The sequence below is a fragment of the Emys orbicularis genome, chromosome 3, assembly GCF_028017835.1.
Source record: "Emys orbicularis isolate rEmyOrb1 chromosome 3, rEmyOrb1.hap1, whole genome shotgun sequence".
In the NCBI taxonomy this organism is placed as follows: Eukaryota; Metazoa; Chordata; order Testudines; family Emydidae; genus Emys; species Emys orbicularis.
Genome location: NC_088685.1, coordinates 27,477,975 through 27,494,692, shown reverse-complemented (window position 1 = coordinate 27,494,692; position 16,718 = coordinate 27,477,975). Strand labels below are relative to the sequence as shown.

The 16,718-nt window shown below is 40.9% G+C and overlaps 3 pseudogenes; all 3 read left to right on the top strand.

Annotated features, from left to right (window-relative positions):
* The first annotated feature begins 8,049 nt into the window (after positions 1–8,049).
* LOC135875762 (beta/gamma crystallin domain-containing protein 1-like) lies at positions 8,050–13,645 on the top strand (annotated as a pseudogene).
* Positions 13,646–13,744: 99 nt separating this feature from the next.
* LOC135875761 (beta/gamma crystallin domain-containing protein 1-like) lies at positions 13,745–14,386 on the top strand (annotated as a pseudogene).
* A 332-nt stretch (positions 14,387–14,718) lies between these two features.
* Positions 14,719–16,471, top strand: LOC135875760 (beta/gamma crystallin domain-containing protein 1-like; annotated as a pseudogene).
* Positions 16,472–16,718: the final 247 nt, after the last annotated feature.

The following is a 16,718-nucleotide window of genomic DNA, read 5'->3' as shown; positions in this document are numbered from 1 at the left end:
GAACTTTGGGCTTCTGCAAAATGGAAATGATGGTGGATTAATTAGCATATGTACCAATCCATTCTCTGTGAAACAAAAAACTACATGTTCAAACAGATGCCTTCAAGTGACAAGATAGCAGAAAGGACCACGGTATCAATCCAGACATATTCAACCTACACATACAAACTGTGCTCTTACCCAGAGCTTTCGCTAAAAACCTTCAAGAAAACAAAAAAAAGTCAGTTGGTATACAAATGATCTTGTCATAATCTGGCCAAGTCTTGCCTTAGACTTACTAAAGCCCAAGGCCCCTACAAGGCAATCTAGAGAGAGAAAAAATCCCATGTTTTCCAGGTAAAACTCCAACTAAAAAAGCCTCCAAACCATGCATTACTCATAAATTTGCTTCAAAATGAAAGCATCAAGGAACTACAGTACACCATGAACCTGCTATGTCCTAAAACGTCCGTGTATGCCTATATTCCCCCCTTAAGAACACTGAAACACCACAACAAGATAATGGATACTCCTGGGGAAGTTTTGCACCATTGTGCATGTGCAGAATTCATGTGTCCTGCAGAATTCTTATTTTTCCTACAGAAAATACATTCTGCCCAAAAAGTGCTGCAGTTCCTTTCCACCTTTTGCCCACCAGAAGTTGCTGTGGCATTGGAACAGCCACCAGCATGAACCCAGCCACCTGTTCTGACACCACAGCGGCCTCTAGTTGGCAAAAGGAAGAACGGCAACACTTCTGGGGCAGAATGTATTTTCTGTGGGGGAAAAAAAATTCTGTGCATGCACAGTGGCGCAGAATTCTCCCAAGAATAGAAGTTCATCACAGCACCCTCCCCACGGAGCCACATTAGGACAGACAGAGTGGGGCACACAAGGCTGCTGGGAGAGGTCACAGACTGGGGTTCAGAATGGCTAGTGCGGGGACACACTGGGGTGTGGGCTCAGGAGCCTGTGGGGTGACAGCATTGAGCCAGGGGCTGAATGAGAGTGGGGTTGCAAGGCCACATGGGGAGGGAGGCTGCAGAGACCCATGAGGGTGTGGGGACAGGGGCCCATGTGCCTGACTGAATGGGAGAGGCTTGGGGTCAGCCAGGGTCTGCATGGGGGAGGCTTCCCAACTCCCTCACAATCCCACCTCTCCCTCCCCCCAAAAAACCTGTTCCATACTTCTCCCACCCACACCCAACAATCCTCCAGGTTCACTCCAGGCTCCTTCCCCCTCTCTCAGCTCCTCCATTACCCCTGACTCCCCAAAGCCTTTGCACTGCTTCTGACAGGTGAAGGAAAGACAGTTATGTATTGTAATTTAAATTAATTACTCAAAGTTCTGTATTAATGTGCCTAGTAACGAATCTATTTGACAAAAAAAAAAAAAAAAAAAAAGTTACCAGAATCTTTTTTTATTTGGTCTGTATTGTTACAGGCATACTTACTGAGAGATATTTTGAAATAAATAACCAAAATAATTGAAACTGGCATGATTATATTGTGTTATTTTGACAAATAAAATATGCAGAATTTTAAAATATGGTGCGCAGAATTTTTAATTTTTTGGCACAGAATTTTTAAATTTTTGACGCAGAATTCCCCCAGGAGTAAATGGAGTAGGAAGGTTTATGAATGCAAAATCTAAGGCCCAATTACAACTCATTAATTGACAAGTCACCACAGAGCACTAGAGAACTAAACCCAGGAATCTGATAAACACACTCCACAACCTATACAATCAATCATTATCAAACCACATCAATATTGTCCTCCAGATCAAAGTAGGAATACATTCACAAACTGGACCAATTTTTATTATCACAATAAAGGGCCACAACAAACAGGATTGCTGATAGACCATTCTACCCAGAACTACTATACTAGCAAAATTGTATCGTAGACCAGTGGTTCTCAAACTTATTTTTCCACACAGACCACTTAAAAATTGCTGAGGGTCTCGGCGGACCACTTACTGATCTTTCCAAACGTTGTTTGTACCGTTAGTTAACTATTGTAAAGCGTTTTGTATAAATGCTCTATATTAAAAAAAACCCCCTTAATAAACTGTTTTTGATTTACAAATAAAAGCGCACAACACATATTTTAATATCAGTATTCTTACCTTTCTAATGCAATGAAAGTGTTGTGATTTTGAATATTATTACATGAATTAGCAAATGAATGATCAAACTTTATGTATGCAGCTGAAAGGAAGTTTCTGAATGTAGTTGTTAAAATGGTTTTAAAGAAGGCCACTGGCACTTTGCATCATGCCCAACACAAACAAATTACATTAAAAGCTATTATTACAGGATATTCAGATATGCATAAATGTGACTGATAGGAGAGGACTAACCAGTTTGAGGTTATTTGTACATCAGCAAAAAAGGATTTCTATTTTAAGGTGGAAATTTTCATTCTAGTCTAAATGATTTGCACTGTGTAGTCCAGATACTTTGGAGATGTATTTTTAAACACCAATTTTAAACAACATGGTTTTTTGGCCTGAGAAAAGCAGAGCATATAAAGCAGTGTTATGAAGACATTCTAAACCTCAGCACACTGACAATAAAGAATCTCCCCAGCACTATGACAATTACAACTACTCCGACCACCATTAGAGTGTCAATGTTTGCCAATGGTTACTATGCAATGGTATCCAACTAATCCAACATTACTACAGTTTCCCCCTATGTATTACCTTTATTTTTTTCTTTTGACTAACAAGTACTCACTTTTTAATGGCTTCTAACGTATGGATTTTTTTTTTTTTTAAATTGAGGGTGGAAGGAAACAGGAATTCAAGAGTTACTACATAAAGGATACAAGAGGGTAGCATAAAAGGAAATTAAAAAGGGAGTGCACTAAAATGTGAAGTACTCAGAACGGAAAGGAATTAATAAGGAATCCTGAAACACTTAGATATAGTTAGCTGCATTTAGGTATAATCTTATAAACCAGATGTGCTGCAGTAGTTAGGCAAAAATGTAGTGTTTGGAAGAATTTTAGCCTTAACTGTTAGTTTCCACTTTTGTGGGTTTAGGTCAAGCTCTTAATGTTACTCTCATATAATCTGTAATTTTCTTTTATGCCCATGAACAAATTACAGTATAGCCTTGGGAGGGTTAAGAAATTCCTGATCTCTATAGGGCTTCATAGTTTTATTTATTTAAACTAAACATATGGGGAGTTAGTAAAGAAACTTTGTATTCATACAGAAATCATGTCTAAGAGAAAAATGACAAAATTGCTGGTGTACAAATATTCTCTACACTTTACCAAAAAGGAACATTTAATAACATCACACCTTACAAAACAGGCAAGGAATTAGCTTTATTTTTCTCCACCTGGCATGAGGTTTCTCTGTTTTTTTGTAGTCAAGTGCTAGGTACTCAAAAGGCAATCTTATGTCACAAATGCATTTCATTCCTCCAGGTAGGAGCTCAAAGTGAAAATGAGGTTTAGATTATTATACATTTCTAACTAAGCAGATGCGGAGATGCTGGGAGAAGGGAAGGGAAAAATCAAAATAATAAAAAAAGAGAGACAGGACAACATGAAAATAAAAAAGGGAGAAAAATGAAAAGTGAAAATCTTTCTCGCGCGTTATGGAACATACACAGGATGTCAGTACATAAAACAGGAATGCTGAGAGCTTAGCATACTGAAAGCCAGATCAATAAAATAAAACGAAGACTGCCTTGAAGCTAAATTAAAAAATGAGTAAAATCAAGTGTGGTATCAGTTCAATATCAGAAACATCACTATACAGAAAGGGGTTTAGGGATTCAACCAGGAAGGTGGAGTCAATGTTACAGAAGTCTTTTCCACCCATCCTCATAACTAACTTAAGTATTCTCATGTTTAGTCTAAGAAAAGCCTTCTCGAGACACTTTACAGTCAAATGTCACCAGCAGCTAGAAGGAAACATTTTTTTCAGTATAACCCGAGAATGAATTAAAACCAGTAGTTATACCGGCAGTATACTCTTCATTCTGGTGCAAGAGGCAGTTTTTGGTTTAGTTTACGTTAAACCTTCTTTCAAAGTGTAAGCTAAAAAAGAAAACCAACCTAATACCAGAATAGGAATGTCCTCACAGGGCTTATACAGATATAACTATACCAGTATAACGGGTAAAACGTCCCTGCATTGTCCCCCAGTCTCAATGATTCACAGGGGGACAATAAAAACAAAGTAAATTTTGTTTTTAAAAGAGGGGGAATGGAGTCTCAGGTTGGTACTGCCTCACCCTATTTATAGGCAAATGGTGAGTTCAAAGCGTAAAACACATTTTGCAGTGTGCTGGATGCACAAACTATAATAAAGGGGAAACAAATTACACATAGACCCCAGTGGACGTGAAGGACCCTCTCCTTCAACCACCTAAATACGTGTGCATTATTCCCCCACACACCCTACTTCTGCTTGCCTCATCCACCTGCTATAGTTTGAAATAAATGTGTCAGCTCTTTGAGGAGGTGACTGCCCACCTATTTGCTTAAGTGTCTGTGCGGTGCTAGCCCCTCACTGGGGGCCCGCGGGTGCTCCAGGAGAGACCAGGCCCTGCGGCCCCCGGGTACGCGGGGAGGGGGAGCAGACTGGGCCCTGCGGCCCCCCACCCCACCCCGAATAACAGGGGAAGAGACACGGGCTAGCCCCACATTCCCCACCCAAACCCCAGTGAAGTGGCGGGGGGAGCAGCAGCCCAGTACGCTGGTTGCCACCCGCCTCCGTAGCGAAGAAGGTGGGAGGAAGCCCGGAGCCAGCAGGACCCCCCCCGGCGGGTGAGGCTGGACTCCGAGGCGGGGACAGCTCGCAGGGAAGAGCGCGGCCGTACCCTGGTCTGCGCCCACATGTCCCAGCGCCCACCCGCACGGTCTCCCGGGGCAACGCAAGCGGCGACGCGGGCCCAACGCCACCTCTCCCCGTGCGGGGCGGAGGGACCTCGCCTGGCCGCAACCCGCTCACGCCTTACCTGAGCCGCTGTGCTCCGCCGGCAGCAGGCACCCGCACCAACGCTGCCTCCCCGCGCGACAGCAGCTCCAGTGCCCGCCCAGCCAAGGGGGCGCGGCGCACACTGCACCGCCTCCTCCGCCTGCTGACCTATCACAGCCGCCCAGCCCGCTATGGGCGGGCACTTCGCCCCCAGCCCCGCCTCTTCGCCTCTGACAGACAGGGCAGCGGATTCCCACCTTCCCCCTCACCGAGCTAACGGGCAGACACCGGGCACTGGGACCAACCAAACCCGGGGGGGGAGGCGAGAGAGAATAGGCCCTGGGACCTTCCCCAAAGCCAGGGTAAGGGGGCGGAACAGGCTCTGGGACACCCCCCCCCCCCAACTGCAGTGTAAGGGGGGAAACTGGTACTGGAAACCCCAAGCCCCAGTGTAAAGGGGGGCAGGCACTGGGACTCACCAATCCCAGTGTAAGGGGGGGAAACAGGCACTGGGACCCCTCAGCCCCAGTGTGAGCAGAGGAGTAAACCACGCACTGACACCAGCCTTCTCAGTCAATATTTCCTCAGCTTTTCCAGTAGGGTGACCAGACAGCAAGTGTGAAAAATCAGGACGGGGGTGGGTGGGTAATAGGAGCCTATATTAGAAAAAGACCCAAAAATCGGGACTGTCCCTATAAAATCGCTACATCGGGTCACCCTATTTTCCACCATCATGGCAGGTACCATTTCATTGCATAGCTTATCAGCGCTCATCTCACCCAGCATGCACAAAGCATTCCCATTTTGGCAGCGTGAAGCAGTTGTTCTTCTCTCTGCCTCATTGGCCATCATTCCGACCCATACGTCATGGCTGACCTAATGGTGTTTTTTTAGTTTTCTTTGCATATTCTTGTCACAGAGAATTCCCATCAGCTCCCTCCATTTGCATCAAGTGCTCTTCCTGTGACTTCTAAAATCCAGAGTCAGATTTCCATCATAGCTCAACACTGAACCAAAATATTTAAATTGTTGCACAGACTTTACAAACCTCACAGTTGTATTCTAACCTGATAAAATCTGTAGTGAAGACAACACCTATGACTGGAACTGGAGTAGTTCTAACGGATAAGAGAAGTCAAGATTTGGGATGCCTATTTTGGGGCTGTGTATGATGCTGGGAAGGTCGGAACTGCTGCTAAATGGATTCTCTAGCCCAACATTTCTCAAACGGGGGGCCCCAGCCCAAAAGGGGGAAGACTGACAGCTGCTGGCCAGCTCCGAAGGCAGCGCTGCCACCAGCAGGATCGCAGAAGTAAAGGTAGCAATAGCATATCAAGCCACCCAAACTTCTGCGCTGCTGCTGGCAGTGGCTCTGCCTTCTGAGCTGGGCGTTCCATGACAACAAGGCTGTTGTGATTGTGTCACTTCCCTAAGCAACGGCCTTGTTGTCATGGAATGTGACCCTTTTGTAGCACATTTGTGAGCAGGGTTTAAATGAATTCTCCCCTGACAGCTAGCTGGGCAGGGGAGAGACTTCAGGAGCAGACTGTATTTACATAAACACCCCTACTCTGCTTAGATATCCAGCAGATAGAGCAGTGTTGCTCAAAGTAATCAACTTTGTCTGGTGTTGGGTTACAAATCACTTGCAGGGGTAGTGAAATGCTGTTATCAGTGTTGTTGTTGTCGTTATTGTATGAATAAAGGGGAACAGAACTGTGCTTAACCTGTCCCAAATGAGGGGGTCACCCTCAGCTGAAAGAACCTTGTTAAGCCAGGGGCTCGAATGCCAGAGCCCTGTGAAAGTAAGAGGGGTGGGGACAGGTGTCCTAGCTAGGAAATGTGGACATTCCCTAAGGTTCCCCAGCCCGGTTTAACCTATTCCTCCCCACTGTTCAAAGATAGAGCTAAATAAGCTTTAGGAGGAGCCTTTTTGTTATGTTAAAGTGCTCAAATGAGAGGTGAAATTGCTTCTGATGGGGCAGTGTTTCTGCCCAGCCTGCAAAGAGCTGAACATCACCAAGAGACTGACCTGCAGAGGTCACAGCAGAGAGGCAGGTGGCAGCAAAAGGTGACTGGCAGTGAGCTGGCGAGGCGGCCGGGCAGCGAACCAGAGCAGGCGCTCAGATGGCAGAGCAAGCAACGTGCCCTCTTCCCTGGGTGAGAGCTGAACTGACACACATATGCACCTCTGAACCCCGGGGTCCTTATTGACCAACAGAGACAGGCACAGAAAAGGAACTTTTGGCTGTAGAACTCAAGAACATGAGATGGAAGGCACTGCCCCACGCAGTCTGGGTGGGCGCCCTGCTCACAGTTTTATGATTATGAATCCTGCTTGTGGCATTTTCCCTAATTCATATTGGGTGGCTTCTCTCCTTTTATTTAAAGTTTCTTTTCTACACTCAGACTCTGTGCTTGCGAGTGGGGAAGTATTGCGTCTCAGAGGCGCCCAGGGGAGGTGTGTAATTTTCCCAGGTTACTATGTGGGGGCTCGAACTGGTTCTGTGTTGCATTGTTGAAAAGGAACCCCTAGATATTGAATCCTGCCCTGGTTGCTGCTTGCTCCACCTGGCAGAAGAGTTACATATTGTTGAAGACAGCCAGCCCCCAGTCTAAAAGCAGGAAAAAATAGGTAGCAAAAATTAAAAAAAATACAGTACTGTAATTTCTTAAATAAATTAATTTTGTTAAACTGGATCATTTTGTTGTACATGACCTGAAGAGGAGAGCTGAAGTCAACATAGATGGTGAAGAACAAGAGTTAGGAATCATAAGTGTGGTAAAAAAGCCCAAAAAACAGAAAATACTGGTTTTTATTTGGCATTTGGATTTACTTACACTGGCTCAGAAGACATTCCAAGTCCCCGGTGTGTTTTGTGCAGTGAAGTTTTGGTCAATAACAGCCTAAAACCAAATAAAATTTAGTGACTTATATACAATGAGAAGTCTGTGGATTTTTTTAAAAGAAATCTTCATGAACTTGAGCAACAAAAAACTGTTATAAGTAAATAAGCAACTGTGACACCCAAAATTCTGGAGGCGTCTTATGCTGTTTCAATTTTAATCACCAGGGCAAAAAAGCCTCTCTTATTCTTCCTGCAGCTAAACAAATATGTGAGATTATGATTGACAAAGATTCTGCCACTCAGCTGAGCTCTATTCCACTATCAAATGATATGAGTTGTCGTATTGACAATATGTCCAATGACATACGAGAGCAAGTGATGGAAAGGATTAAAAAGAGCAAGTTCTTTTCCTTACAGATTGATGAATCCACTGGTGTTTCAGGAGCAGCACAGTTACTGGTCTATGTTCAGTACATTTGAGAAAACACAGGTAAAGAAGACTTTCTCTTCTGCAAGGCACTGCCGACATATACTATGGGAGAGGAAATATTTAAGCTCCTTGATGCCTTTATAATGGGGAAACACATTAACTGGAACAGCTGTGTAGGAATCTGCACTGATGCTGCAAAAGCTATGCCTGGTACCAAGAGTGGACTTCTCGGCAGACTTACAGAAGTGGCCCTAGAAGCCTAGTAGACACTGAATGATTCACAGGGAGGCTCTTGCTGCAGGAACATGGATCCCTATCTTAAATCAATTTTGAATTAAGCTGTAGCGATTGTTATTTTTATTAAAGTAAAGCCACTGAATTCACAACTTTTTAAAAGTCTCTTTGGAGAAATGGGATTGGAGCATCAGCAGTTATTACTGCACACAGAGGTTCGCTGGCTGACACAGGAAAGAGTTCTAACTCATCTGTTTGAATTGAGAGATGCAGTGCGTTTGTTTCTGACTGAAGTGGATTCCTTCCTGACGAAGCATTTAAGTGACATCAAATGGCTGGCAGCACTCGCATATCTATCAGACATTTTTGATTGTTTAAATTCATTGAATGAGTCACCGCAAGGAAAAGAAACTAACAGTCTCAAACTCAATGACAAAATTAATGCCTTTGCTAAAAAACTGGATCTGTGGAAGTCACAAGTCAACAACAAAAATTTTCAAATATTTTCAACACTGAACAATCTCCTGGAATTCTCATCCAATGATGTCACTATTGGGGATATACAAGAACATGTAACTGAACATGTCTCTACACTCTGAGCCCAGTTTCTGAAATATTTTGCTGATTATGACCTAACCACATTTAATTGGATAAGAAATCCATTTGACTGCCAGTTATCTCCTAATAAAACTCACCTTGAAAACTCAAGAGGAATTGATTGACATCTCATGTGATTCCGTTCTGAAGCAGCAATTCCAATCCCAGCCTCTGGCTGACTTCTGAGTTTCTCTCAAAGCATCCTATACCCAAATCTCAACTGCAGCAAGTCATGTGCTTCTCCCATTTCCAACCACTTACTTATGCAAATCTGGTTTCTCAGCTTTGATGTACTTAAAGAATAAATACTGGGCAAAACTGATGTAAGGATATCAGTTCTCTGGATTAAAATAATTGTCCTTAAAAAAGCAGCACATTCTCATTAAGTATCCGGAAACTTATTGTATATAGTTGCGTATAAAGCCACAATCCTTGGGACAATGTTATGATTATTGCCAAAATCATTGGAAAAGGCTTCCAGCTCCCCAAACTTTGTCCTGTTGTCTATTGCACCTCCCCAAAAAATGTGTTTCTTAAATGTCCACATATTTATTCCAGAAAACTATTGCTTTATACTTTTTGAAAGTCTTCAGCGTCTTTGACTGCAGGGATAATAATTACATGCTTCATTTAGTGCTCTTATGAGTATGTACAGTAATTTGCTATCACTTTTGGGGGGGGGGTCATCACAGCCTGAAATATTTTCGAAGGGAAGCCCAACAAAAAAAGTTTGAGAACCCCTGCTCTAGCCCTTCATCCACATACAAGCAGTATGTTAGGTTTGCTGAAGCTACTATAGCTCTACTTGCTTTGCCACATCATGGCCATAGGTGAACTTTTCTTTTAAAACCCCAGATTTCTTCAGTATCTAATTAGAATACATGAGATGAATGGAGGGGATAGTATTAGATACTAAGAGGATATCCATGTAAGGCATACTTAGTGGTCCCCATCACCATAGTGTCTAAGCTTCTTATAATCTTTAATGTGTTTGTCCTCACAACACCCTTCTGAGGCAAGAAAGTACTATTACCCACATTTTACAGACAGGGAAGGGGCACAGGGAGGCCAAGGTCACACAAAAAGCAGGAAATTGAACCCTGGTCTCTCAAGTCCCAGGCCAGTGCGATAACCACTGGACCATTCTTCTTCTGTATTAAGTTTAAGACCTTGACATTAAGAGCACTACACTACACTCTAACCACCTAGCCAATCAACAGATACAAAATGATATCAGTATTACAGAAGAATAAACACTTTGAATCTGACCAGTTGTCTCTGGCAGGCCTTTTGTGTCTCACCTAATGCTGGCTATTTTAAATCTGATACAGTGCTGGAAAACTTTTTTTTCCATTCAAGTCTTTATGCTTCAGAAGTGGTTCCAGATTTGGTGAAACCAATTTCGATTTACAACATAATATTTTGGAGCCATTATAAGAATAAATTTTAAAATCGAATGCACTTTTATTGAGATGGATGAATAAAATATACATGTATGCACAGTAATATGGGTCTGTTATAATGGAAGACAAATACACCTCTACCTCGATATAACGCTGTCCTTGGGAGCCAAAAAATCTTACCACGTTTTAGGTGAAACCACCACGTTTTATTGAACTTGCTTTGATCCACCGGAGTGCGCAGCCCCGCCCACCTCGGAGCACTGTGTTACTGCGTTATATCCGAATTTGTGTTATATCGGGTCGCGTTATATCGAGGTAGCGGTGTATATATTGTTTTAAATTGGAAATTGAATTAAAACAGAGATAACAGTAAAGAAGAAAACTGAAGAACCACAAGTAAATGTTGTTAGTATTGACAGTAAAGTTTAGATTTTGTTTATTGCACAGTTCTTGTTATAAACCTGTTAAAAGAGAAGGAGAACTATGTTTCCCTTTTGTTATTTTAATGAATTGGTAATTGATTGACAATTATTTACCAATATGTTATACATGCAAATTTGTTTGAATGGAAACACACAAAGTAGAATTTGCGTAATATCTATTGGTCCATATTCTCAGATAATGTAATTTGCTGTAATTCCATTAATTTATACCTGTTGAATATCAGGCTCTTGGGCTTGGTCCTCAGCTTGTGTAAAGTTGTACAGTTCCCTTGAAGGAAATTGAGTTATGCTGATTTACATCAGTTGAGGATCTAGTCTAGAGGCTTGATTATTGATATTTAATCAATTTTTCTCTTTTACTTCTCATTTCATCCAAAGAGAGCTCAACCGTGCTCACAATGGAATAACAAAGTTTGGACCCTAACTGTTTCAGTAGCTGCTCATACAGCTCAGTCCACTGACCTTCAGAGCATAGTACAAAGGTTATCTTTTTAGGTAGGCCTTGGCTGGTACTGCTGGCTTAATGTTGTCCCGTGAATTAGAAACAGCTAACCAATTTGAACTGCACTTAAAACTGTATGGAAATCATAGGCATCTGTGATGGGGTGTCCACCCACACAAAAGGCAGAGTAGGTTAAATTAGGTCAATTAAGCTTATATTCTGCACCTGGAGGAGAGCCAGGGAAAAGAAAACCTAATGGAAGACAAAGTTCAGCTGGGAAGGAGCAGATTGGGCCTGTATAAAGGGATTAAGCTGCGAATAGAAGGGCGCTGGACTACAGGGACAGACTTAAGGTTTATTTGGTGGGGTATCTGCTTAGGAGTTTGATGGATGACATATTAAAGCCAGGGCTTTCTATAAATTGTGATTGGTTGCTGTGTACGTGTATTTGACATAAATGTGGACTTCCTCATTTTTCATGTCTGGGTGGTGGTTGTACTTGAGCAACCTTTACTGTTACTTGATTTGAACAGCCAAACAAAATATTCTGTAAGTTTAAGAGCAAGGTTTTCACCTTTGCATATAGAGGGTCATGCCATGCCCTAGTGACTTGGGCCCCAATCTTGAAATTGTTAATTCCAAAGCACAGTCTCCAGACTCCTTCAAAGAAGAGAACAAAAATAAACCAGTTTTGGAAAAGCCTGGAAATGTGCTTAGTTCAGGTAGGAGAAAAAACGCCAAAAATTCGCTAGAACTCTCTCCAAGTCCAAATACTAAATCCTCCTAAGCATACAACCTCACTGAAATCAATAGATAATGAAGACCTAAAGAAAAAATGTTAAACTCCCTATGTGCAGAAGGCAAGAAGTTGGAATGCTGTTGCAGAGACACAATAATTTCAGTACGGCAATAACACCTTTGAGTAATGATATTTCAGAATGGAGCAGCAAGGGAGTCCCTTCTGACAGTGAGAGGTCAACTGATTGGAACGGCAGCATTGAAATATGTTAGGTCACCTTCAGAGAACATGTTTTTTAGAGCGGAGACTAGATAAAGGAACTAGAAAAAGAGCCTGTTCTATATACTTCTAATTCCACAATGCTAGATTTCATCAGAAATTTGAATAATGAATCCAGTGAAGACTTAGAAAAGAACATATTAACAAGCAACTAGTGAATGTGTAAGTGTCCATACATCCCAAATATGCAAATCAAAGGAATTGCCACAGTGTGAAATCCAAATCAACTGAATGCATGTATCCTGCTAGAGTTCTAATGTTAGATACCTATCAGGAGAAGTTTGTGATGATACAGGCATATTGGATAAAAAACTATTACTAAGAGATCTGGAAAGAGGAGGAAATCTCAGTCATTTGATGACACTCTAAATGGAGAGAGAAATCAGACGGAGAATACTGCAAAAAAGATTCTGTTTTGGATGACATTGTTTCTTCGGATGTGGTTTCAGAAAAGATAACCAAGTCAGAAAGAAAAATTAAATCTAAACAGACTCCTGAATGGAACTCTTCCACCTTGAGAAACCAGGACATAAAGGTTGGATCAAATCACAAGGGACCACCTAAAACTGAATCTGACAAAAGTAAACAACTACAAACTTCATCCCCATTCAGAAGAAGATCATTTAAAAAGAGTCAATCTTACGCAGTCCCTGTTTCTCCCACTAGTTTGAAGAGTCAGGTAAAAGATTCTTTACCAAAAAGACAGTTTATCCAACCTGTGGTAGCAATAAACAATAAAACCAAAAACCAAAAATATTTCACCACACCTTCTGGTGAAAGCAATATGGAGACTTCCAAAGTTTCCTCTACTGATAACACAGAGAAGCACCACTTGCTCACTTTCTGAAAGTAAAACTGAATCCAAGACAGCAAAACGTGTAAAAATGGAGCTCTGATGGAGGAGCTCTCTTGTGTACTGAAGGGATTAAAAATGGAAAAGTAGACAAATCAACTGAAAAACAAACAGGTTCTGATTTAGACAGCTCAGAGCTGAGAAACTTATGTTTAGATGTTTCCAGATCTACAGTTACAACTAAAGTTATGGGATCTCTCTTTAACCACACCAGCAAAGCATATGCTAGTGCTTGCTCTTTAAGACAAGCAGATGTAGATCCCACCACTGTTAATAAGGACTGTTTGTTACCTAAATTAACATCTTTACAACCCCCCAACAAAATGAAATCTTCCAAGATAATGCTAATAGAGCAATTAATACAACCTCAAAATCCCATCAACATGAAGAACAAATATTGTTATCAAACACAGAGATCACGTCACCTTGTAAAGATTATAAATATCCCTTAAAATCTGATCCCAAAGAATCAGTATTAGAGCAGAATATGCTTTCTCAAATACAAAAAGAAGGGAAAAAGACAAAAAACAGGAGAGTCAATGTCTACAAACATGCAGTGTAACAAAAGCAATTTAGAAAACATACAGACATTAGAGCAAAATATGGTCAATGTTCAGAAAAGCCCCAGTAACACTTGTAATGTTTTTGATGGTAATAATGAGAGCATTTTCGAGTCCCCATCTGACATGAAAAAGTTTACTGAAACTATCAAAAATCTAGACAGATCAATTTGTATAGCCTGTAAGAAGAAAAGGCCAAAGCTTCCAAAGTCCCCCGCAATCACTTTACAATGTCTCCAATTCATGAAGATAATTTAGAGAAAGTATTTAATCCGAGTATATTTAGTTTATTTTGTGAATAAAGAGAGAAAAAGCACAGGATCTAGCACCAGCCTTGTAATTTAAAATACAAAGCCTAGAAACTGAAGCCAGAGTCAGACCCAAGCGTGCATCTACAGAACAAAGTATACTTTTCAAATTTCTCAAGTCATCCAAAAGAGATTAACCTGCACTGATTCAGGAAGTAAATGGAAAAGAGAAAAAGGATGGTAAAGATGGTGAAATTAAGCAGTTCCGTCTGGAAAAAGTACTGTCTTCTCAAGCTTGCTAATATTTACAACTAAAGAAAAGATATTTACTCCCTTTGTAACCTCAGTAAACACCATCAGAACAACTTTCACAGCTGACTCCTAAGGGATGCCTGCTTTACAACTTGATGCAGCCAGACCATTCAACATACCTCAAAAGTCTGAGTCCCTTTCAGGTTCAAAAGTTCCAAGTAACATGGAAAAATATTTGCAAACAGATAATGTGAAAAAATAACTAAATTTACAAATGCCAAACTATGAAAGCACTGACAAAAATTTCTCAAGCTCATTAAAGTCTAGCTGATATGAACCAAATGTCCCTGCTGGTTTATTAGATAGGGAGGCATTTTCATAAAATCCGTCCCAGACGTGACCAGATGCTGATATATAGTGAAACAAACTTTCACAAGAATGGTACATAGTTAAAGCTGAATTCTGTATGAGAAACCAAATTTTGAAGGACCTCTATTCCTCTGGAGGAAGGAGAACAGGAACTCAGTAATATTTGGGGTGAAAATACTTCAGAAGAAAAAGATTAATGTATATTTGCTAAGCTTGCAGTGACTAGTTAAATTAAACATGAAGTAAAAGATCTGCCAAATTAACTTGTATATGGAACCAGAAGGGGGTAGGAATTGTAACTTAATTTTTTGATGACAAAGAGGAAACACATATATTTGGCACAAGACAGCAGACTTGTTCTCTAAAAGTAAATTGGAGCATAGGACTAATTTATGAAGAACATGGTTTCCAGGGAGTCCCTTTAATGTTAGAGCCTGGTGAATATCCTAATTTAGTGTTTTGGGAGAAGATGGAAGTATAGATTAGGTCCATGAGATAGATCCCTTGAAAATGCGTGGCCACAAAGTTGAATCCATTGGAGAACCAAAGGTAATAATTTATGAGAACTCTCTCTTTGAAGGTAAATATATGAAACTGTGACCAGAAATATTCACACTTACTGAGGAAGGAAAGCAAAAAGAAGTACCGGGAGAAAAGAAGACACTGCTATTTACATCAGTTGGGTCAATAAAAGTGTTCGGAGGTGTTTGGATTCCTTACAATAAATTAGTTTGCAGGTCATCATTTGCTGGAGGAAGGTGTGTACCAGGAATGGAAAGATTGGGGTGGTTACAGTGAAGAGCTAGGAGATTTCACAAACCCCCATATAATAACGTGCAGTGAAAAATACTTTGGGAGTAAAAGTTCCAATATTAATGTTTTAGGAATTATTTCCAATTTGAGAGACACCTGGAATGGCTGAGGACACAATCCATAAACGTGTTAAGTGGAGAGTGGGTTGTCTATGAGAATCCTGACTTTACAGGAGAGCAATACATACTTGATAAAGGACTGTATCCCAGCACTGAGGCTTGGACGAGCCACAAATTGTAAGATTTCTTCAATTCAGTCCATTTCTTCAATTCAGATACCATCAATAGCCAAATGGGGAAATTCAACGTCCAGTTATTTTCATAACCAGAATTCAAAGGTTACAGCCAAATATTTGAGAAAAAATCAATTATATTGATGTTTCATTTGCTATAACGTCTTCAAAGATTTTGGGTGGCAGCTGGATTGCATATGATAAAGAAGATTTCTCTGGTAGTCAGTATGTGTTAGAAGAAGTAACCTATCCTAATTTGTCTGCAATGGGATGTCCACCCCAAACAAGCCTTAAATCTCTATACGTTATAAACATTAAGCTTTCTGAGCCAATCATATCCTCTTTGAAAAGGAAGGTTTCAAGGGGAAGAAAATTGAATTTACTACAGAAATCTTAAATCTTCAGTTCCAAGGATACAATCCTCAAATAGTTTCAATTCAAGTTCTTAGTGGAATGTGGGTAATCTATGAGTACAGTAATTATAGAAGGCATCAGATGCTGTTGTCACCAAATGAAATCCCAGACTGGTGTAAGTTAAGTGGCTATCACCAAACAGGTTCTCTACATACTTTATTACAGAAACATATATACTTTAGAATTTGAAATAAGGAAACTGGAAAGTTTATGTCAACTGATAGAAATATAGATTATTTGCTTCTCAGAGCACAGGTTACAGAAGATGCTAGGTTAGATGACCAGGTCTGGGGTTATCAAGAGGGACTCAAATGCAGGATGGCTGACTATTTCTGCTTGACAGTTGTAGGAAATCTTATAATTCCTAGGCCTTTTACTCAAGCAGAGTGAAGACAAACAATATTAGCATGTTAATCTTGATGCCAGGATCCATAGCAAAGGGAGTTTAAGAATTTAATTGAAATTATATAATAACATGAGGAAAGGGAATAATGGAAGCAAGCGGTGGTTATACCAATAGGAGAACCTGGCATATTACATACAAGACCTGCTGCATATAGACCTATTGTCCTCACATCATATGTGGGCAAAATTATGGAAAGAATGATAAATGAGAGCTTAGTAGCATATTTGGAAA